The following is a 7,845-nucleotide window of genomic DNA, read 5'->3' on the forward strand; positions in this document are numbered from 1 at the left end:
TCCGTTCAAATGCATAGGGGTGGATATTGTGGGACCTTTGCCCAAGGCCACAAAGAGGGGGAACAGGTTCATTCTCACAATTGTGGACCATGCCACAAGGTACCCTGAAGCCATACCCTTGACTAACATTGAAACTAACACAGTGGCAGATGCCTTGGTGGGGTATATGTCCAGGATGGGATTTGCCTCAGAAAAAATCACAGATTTGGGCGCATCGTTCACATCAAAGCTCATGAAACGCTTATGGCAAATCTGTGGAATTAAGCACAAGGAAACCACTGCCTATCATCCTGAAAGTAATGGGTTAACTGAGAAGTTCAATGGGACTCTAATGCGCATGATTAGGGCTTACTTGGCAGAGAATCCAAACAATTGGGACCAGAAGCTGCAATCCCTTTTGTTTGCTTATCGATCAGTGCCACAAGCCAGTACCGGGTTCAGTCCATTTGAACTTTTATTTGGGAGAAGGGTGAAAGGGCCCCTTGATTTGATCAAACAAAATTGGGAGCAGATCACCCAGGATGACCCACAAGATGTTGTGACATATATAGACTCTTTAAGGAAAAACCTAAAGAGAAATCTAGAGCTGGCAGTAGAGACCCTGCAAGCTCCAAAGGTCAGAAAGAAAACTTGGGATGACCAGGAAGGCAGGGAGAGGCACTTTAATCCAGGGGAGGAAGTGCTTTGGCCTAGGCCTTGCAAAGGGAACAAACTGCAGCTGGGTATCCCAGAAACAAAATATTTGGGTCACATGGTAGGGGGAGGAGTGATAAAACCCCTGGAGGCCAAAATAGAAGCTGTTCGTGATTGGCCTAGACCCAACACCAAGAAAAAAGTCAAATCATTTCTTGGGTTGGTGGGCTACTACAGAAAGTTCATCCCGAGGTTTAGTGAGATTGCGGCTCCGCTGACCGATCTGACGAGGAAGAAGACTGATGACCGCATCCCGTGGACCAGCGACTGTGAGGCGGCGTTCCAGAGGTTGAAGCAGGCCCTCATCAACTATCCAGTGCTGCGCGCTCCAGACTTCGACCGGGAGTTCATCGTCTACACCGATGCGTCTAACAGCGGGGTAGGAGCAGTTCTGTGCCAGGAGGATGAGAATGGTGACCAGCATCCAGTGTCCTACCTGAGTAGGAAACTTCAAAAAGGTGAGAGACATTTGGCAACCGTGGAGAAGGAGTGTTTGGCCATAGTCTACGCGATCCAGAAGGCCAAGCCTTACATCTGGGGAAGACATTTTGTTCTGTGCACTGACCATTCACCACTGCAATGGTTAAAGACAATGAAAACCCACAATAGCAAACTTATGAGGTGGGCTTTAAACCTACAGGACTATGACTTTGAAGTGAAAGTGGTCAGAGGGTCAGTGAACTGTGTTGCTGACGCCTTGTCAAGAAGACCTGAAGATTGAAGACGGCGAAAGAACATGGACTATGTATATATATTGATGACAAAAAGTTAAATGTACCTATTTTTTGAACTTGGTTTGTATGAATAAAGGTAAATTGATGTAATGTATATGGTAAATGTTTAAATGCCTAATTGCTATGGTTAACTTAGAGTGTAAGTATAAGTAAGTATGATATTGTATGTATAACTGTTTTTGTGTGTTTTATCCAGGTTGTTTTTTTGGTGAAAAGCACCTTAGCTTTCCCCCTACAAAACAACTTATAAAGAGGGGAGGTGTTACATACAGCACTGATGTTACCTGTCTGTCATGGGTTTGGAGGGAAAGTTCCAGCCTATGGGGAGTGGAAGGCGGGACATCAGGAGGAGGGGCTGTACTGTATATATATGTGAAGCCTGTGTGGTGAAGTTTGGGAGACGCTGGGATGTGAAGAAGCAGCAGCTGGGAAGAAGAAGCTGGTGTGGGAGTCTGTGTGTCAGACAGGGTACTACTGTGTGTCAGAGTACCAACCTGATAGGTTCAGGTGTCTGTTGGTTAGCCAGAACTGATAGGTTCAGGGTCTGTGCTTCAAGTTAAGGGTTTTGTGTGAACCAAACTGTATGCATGTATGAATGAGAGTAAGCCACGTTACTTTATCTTATTCACCTGATTATTTTATTTTCCCTGTGTGTTGTATTTAAATAAACCTTGTTCTTTTATTTGTTTAAAAATCCATCCCTGGTCTGTGTGACTTCTTATAGGGAATGGTTGGTGGCAGCTTAGTTAAGTGTGGCAGATCCCAGTAGGTCTGGGTTTGTCACAATCACCTTGCCAACAAAAGTCCGCATAGTCAAAGCTATGGTTTTCCCTGTAGTGATGTATGGAAGTGAGAGCTGGACCATAAAGAAAGCTGACCGCTGAAGAATTGATGCCTTTGAATTGTGGTGCTGGAGGAGGCTCTTGAGAGTCCCCTGGACTGCAAGGAGAACAAACCTATCCATTCTGAAGGAAATCAACCCCGAGTGCTCCCTGGAAGGACAGATCCTTAAGCTGAGGCTCCAGTACTTTGGCCATCTCATGAGAAGAAAAGACTCCTTGGAAAAGTCCTTGATGTCAGGAAAGTGTGACGGCAAGAGGAGAGAAGGGGACGACAGAGGATGAGATGGTTGGACAGTGCCGTCGAAGTGACCAACATTTGACCCAACTCCGGGAGGCAGTGAAAGATAGGAGGGCCTGGCGTGCTCTGGTCCATGGGGTCACGAAGAGTCGGACACGACTAAATGACTAGACGACAACATTTGTGTATATGTGTTTTCTCGCAGAATCCCCTCAGGCTCGTCTCTCCCCCCCCCCGTTTTGCTTGTTTTCCCCTTCCCCCACACAACCTTCTCCAGCCGTGACCCCTCCCCCCAGGAAACCCCTTTTGTTGGAAAGCTTGGGGGAAGTTCCATGAAAGCCCCAAGTGGGAATTGGGGGTTTTTTTTGAGGCGGGTGGAGAAGGGGAGAAGGGAGGCTGCAAGGGGGCAGGAGTGGAGGTGGGGGGATAGGAGGGGGCTCAAATAAATGGGCCTTGGACGGGAGGGGCAGAAGACAAGGGGTTGGCTGGGAGGGAAGGATGATGTGGATCCATTGGTCCAGATAGGCGGGGTACAAAGCAAATAAATAAATAAATAAATAAAATAATGAGGATGATATTTCATTTCTGTGCACATCTGACAGCCAAGGCGGTTGCTGATGCCCCTGCAAGGGAGGGAAGTTCCTAGAAGGCGAACCAGGCCCTGACCTGAATCCTGACCCTTCATCCTCCCCACCCCCTTCTCTTCCCACCCACAACCATGGGGGGGCAGGAGAGGCCCTGGGGGGGAGAGGGGCTGCCGGTTTCCTACCCTGTGTGGAGTCTTGTGTGGGGTGTGCTGATGATGATTTTTAGTTTAAAAAAAAATTCTCAGGAAATTATCTGAATCTTCCAGGAAGAGACTTTCTTAGAGGCAGGAAATTCAGTCATTAGATTGCTAATTAGCTTAGAATTCATTCATTCATTCAAAATTACTTTTCTCCTTTTTGCTTATGTCTTAACTGTTTTCGATGGCGCAGGGGACGGAGGTCGGCTGGATGGCCAGACCTTGGGGCCTGAGAGGTTGAGCAAAGGTCCTCCTGGAAGGTCTTAAAAAGCAAATGGAAGGTGTGTGTCATCATCACACGGGTGGTGCCAGACCACCATATTCCGGACAGCCTCTTTCCGGTTTTTCATGCCTCTGTGAAGTAGTATGGGGAATTAATGGAAACCTGAAACTGTAACTTCCAGAAGCCTTCACTTCTGCCTCTGCTGGCCTGGATTTCTGGGAGCGGAAGTCCAAGAACATCCGGAGGCCCAAGGTTGGGGACCCCTTGCTGTAGACGGCTGCCTTGGGTGATTGTCAACCTTCAGCTACCGTTTGTCCTGTCAGGCTTGGCCTCCTTTTTTCCTGCTGGCAAGGTGGGCACAATATTGTGCACCAGTTTTGGGCTATTTCCTGGCTTTTCGAATCGTGGGTATAGAACACACAATCCCCCCCTTCATAAACTGGAGGGTGTTTTTGAAAAGAATTGAATTCTCCAGATTGTCAAAAACACAAAGGCTTCTATGCTAAGGGAAAGTTTTTGGTTTCATCCAATCAAGAAGCCTTCAGAATGATTTGTTTTTTTCTTTTCTCCCAAGGATGGGGTGAGACTCACCTGATTCTCTCCCAATTTTTTCCTGGACGAAAAGGCAACAATCAAGCTCCAAAGCCCCCCAAATACTTGAACAGCAGGTGAGAACTTTCATTCTTTGACATCAGATGTGACACTGTGTTTGTTTATTTATTAGATAATGCTATGACTAGCAGGATGCGAGACGTAAAGCTTACATCAGTATTTCAGAGAATTTTAGCCCAATCGCAGGAAGCATCGGGAGCGTTTGGAGGGTGCTTTCTACCAGACCTTCCATGGTGCCTGGTGAGGGCAAGAGGGGCCACCGAGGTGGGCGTGACAGTGCAAAGGAGACTGAGTTGGTGTGAAATCCCCATATTCTGAGGTTCACTTTGAGTCTCTTCTGTCAACTTCCTTCTGTCGCCCCGTTCTGGAGGCCTCTGGTCTGTGAAAGCAAGCAAACACTGTCAGTTCCCTGGCTGAGTGGAGGTTTCAACACAGGTTGCGTGAGTCCTGTAGTAAAAGCGTTCCTTAGAACTGCCTTTACACGAGACAGAGAGGGATTCAGAATGATCAGTCCCTATTGCCTGCAAAATTGGGCCCTGTAATTTTGCTCTAGGCGACTTCTCACTCCTTCACCCAAGTCTGTCTCGATTTTAAATAAACCATCTGGAAGGTCTGCTCTTCTTCTTTATTTACTTTAGGACCCTCTTTCGGTAGCGTAATGTGGCCAGATCCAAACAATCTTAGTTCTAAAATATCCAATTTACTATAGTAGCTTGGTCTAAACAAGGAGACAGCTTACAGACAATTTGTCTTTTTATATTTTATTACAAAAGATACTATATCAACAAACTTATTTTAACGTCATTTAGTATTTCCAAAATAACCCCCAGCCTTAGCCACCAGTCATTTCCTCTATAAAGTAAAAACAATAAAATGACTAACTAGTTCTTAAATAAGCATTCTTACGCAATCCTTTTGATTAAAGTTCTGTCGGCTGCATTTCTCTCGGTGTCGTCTCTCTTCCTTCATCTCTTCTCCGTCCTCCCCTTCTCCTTCGCCCATCTTCCTTAAATTAAGCAGTTATGTCCTTGTCCATCGGAGCTGAGATAAGATAAGGGTCAACTTGCTCTTCTTAACTCTTTTTTTTTCTTTAGCTGGAGAAGAACTGACCTTGTACATTTTCTCTCTAATTAGCACCTGGGCATAAGCAGATTTCTAGTTTTTTCGTTGCAGCTCTGAACTAAATCCTATGAAATACAACACTATTCTATTTTCATAATCAAATCCATGACAAGTCCCAGTTTTAATGTCTACCACAGTGCTTCTCTGAACATGTGCAGAGTGTTTTTCTTTTGGTTCCCAATCCTGCTGGGCTCAACCCTGTGGTCACCTGTTAGAGATTCCAACCCTGGACAGCCTGGCATGCCCCCCTCCTGGAGTTTCTCCTTTCCTCTTTTGGGATCCAAGAGGGTGAGTTGAACAAGTCACTCCTGCCAGGACCAGCCTCCCTCTAGAGAGCGCTACTCCTTCAGCCAGAGAGCCTCCAGGTATCTATGTACCCCGTTTCAGCTGGGCTGAGTCCCTTTAACCATCAGCTAGGGCGTAGCACAAATCCTTTCCACTAAGCCTGGCCTTAAAGGTTCTCTTGTGCACTTGCTTGTAGCTACCAAGTAAAGACACCTGGGCTTTGTAGTCCCTTAAGACTCACTAAAGCTCAGAGGATTAGGACTCTGTCTGATAGCAATATCATGGCCTTGCCACCCCTGGAAGCAGGCTCAGCAGACTTGCTGTTCAAGAGACCAGTCCTGTAGATTTTTTAAATTTCTTTTTTATTGAAAAAATAAAGTTTCATAGAAAATTCAGTTCGTTGCATAAGCATGGCATAGATTACATTTCCAAGGAATATTGCAGTTAAAATGAATAACAAGTTCCAGCTAAGTAAAAATGGCTAAGATTTCTAAAAAGCTTTCTTCAGGGCAGGCAAAGGGTGAGAGTCCCCCTTCTTCTCTCTGTTCTTCCTACATTCTGAAACCTTAATCCTAACACAAGGGGGGGGGGAAGTCTCTCTAAGACTGAGCAGGAAGTTGGACTTGATGGCCTTCTAGGCCCCCTCCGTTTTTCTATAATTCTATGATTCATTTTCTATTTTACCCAAGTGTGATCCTCAGGGAAACAAGAGTCTGAGTGTCTAAAGAAACTGCCTTAGCCACAGAGCGATGTGGGCTATTTTTGCTCTTCGGGTGGCCTACCTGGTCAGGATGGTGTGCAGGGCTTAAAGTACACAGTCAACAGTATTTTGTCCCCAAATAAGGGGATAATTGGGAATCTAGGGTTAGAAGCTTGCCCATATTTGTCCATTTCCACAACTTCTAGGTTTCACTCAGCCTAGGGTTCAAAGGCTGGTGAACCTGGGAACTCAAGTTGGCCCCTTCCCCTAGTGGAATAGCACCTTTAACATGGTGGGAGTGGTTTATCTGACATGAGTGGTGGAATCGTTTTAGCACTTAATCTTGATGTGTTTTAGTTTTTTGTGAAATTTTTGAGAACTTGCCACAGTTTTCATCTGAAGAGGCAAATGGAAGAGGCTGTAATTTCATTTTGGGAGGGTGCTGTTCTTAAGGTTTATGAGCACAGAGGAAACTTTCTCCGTGCTATTTTGCTTAGCCAGACAAGGCAGAAAAGATGGCTAGGAATGAAGAGGACATTCCTGACATCCCGCATCATGCAGCTGCCAGTCCCCCAGCTGTGATGTCGATTGATAGAATCATTTGACTTTGAAGGGGGCTATCAGTCTATCCCCGTCCCGTGCTCAGTACTATCATATCCAAAAAGGAGAGAGGGGCCTAAGTTAATTCCAACCTGCCAACAAAATTCATAACCTCTTTACACAACCTAGGTCAGCAGGGACACTCTAGGTCAGCAGGGCCACTCACAATTTGTCATGAACTATCAGGGTCCGTCTTCTCTGTTGGTGGTCTAGTCTGGAAAGTGGCTCTGCCCTTTCCTGCCTCCTCCAGCAGCTGACCACTCCACTGAGGAAGTGACACAAGGAAGGGCCAGCTGAGCTCCATTCTGGATAGGTGCCCTACTGGAGAAGAAGGACCCCAGCAGTGCACAGCGAGACATTAATTTCCCAGCTGGCCTGTGGGGTGTGCAAGAGTTTATGTGCTGCATTTCTAATTCTCTATTACGTCTCTCCCCTGAGGCTTCTTTTCTCAAAGCTAAATCTGCCCAATTCTTTCAGTCTTTCTCTGTTGGTTTTCAGTTTTCAAGATGTTTGCAGAGTGTCTGCTTTGTAATCTCCTTCAGAATTTTCCCCAACATGATTGTCAAGGTGTCAGGTCTGCAGTTCCCTGCCTCCCCTTTTTAAACATAGGACTCCTCTTTCATCTCTCTGTCTTCCTCTAACAGGTGAATAAGAAGACAAATGCAATTCTGTGGAGCCAATCGTTCTTTCAGTGGAAAAGAAAAATGTGAGGGACCAAAAAAATTGACATCTTTTAAAGGTGAAAAAGGGAGAAGGGAAGCCAGAAAACAACAGGGAAAAAGAAATGTCCAGCTTCTACTGTTATTGATGTTGATGCACTTCTGATGATCTGAAAAAATCAACAGGGAAAAGGAAGGAAAAAAGTTTCCCTGGGCAGATAAACATTCAGGGGTGCCTCAGATGACAATAGACTTGATAAAGTCCACCCAGAGGAAAACCGAAGTCAATGCATTGAACAAGGAAAGAGCATCACAATGCACACAGATTGTATTTCATCTGAAACATCCCTGAG

At 45.7% G+C, this 7,845-nt stretch overlaps 1 protein-coding gene across 1 annotated transcript in view; it reads left to right on the top strand.

The window, feature by feature from the left end:
* LOC140702935 (uncharacterized) overlaps nucleotides 1-7,845 on the top strand; it is a 53,905-nt gene that overhangs the window by 15,831 nt on the left and 30,229 nt on the right. The window lies entirely within an intron of this gene.

This window comes from Pogona vitticeps, chromosome Z (genome assembly GCF_051106095.1).
Source record: "Pogona vitticeps strain Pit_001003342236 chromosome Z, PviZW2.1, whole genome shotgun sequence".
In the NCBI taxonomy this organism is placed as follows: domain Eukaryota; kingdom Metazoa; phylum Chordata; class Lepidosauria; order Squamata; family Agamidae; genus Pogona; species Pogona vitticeps.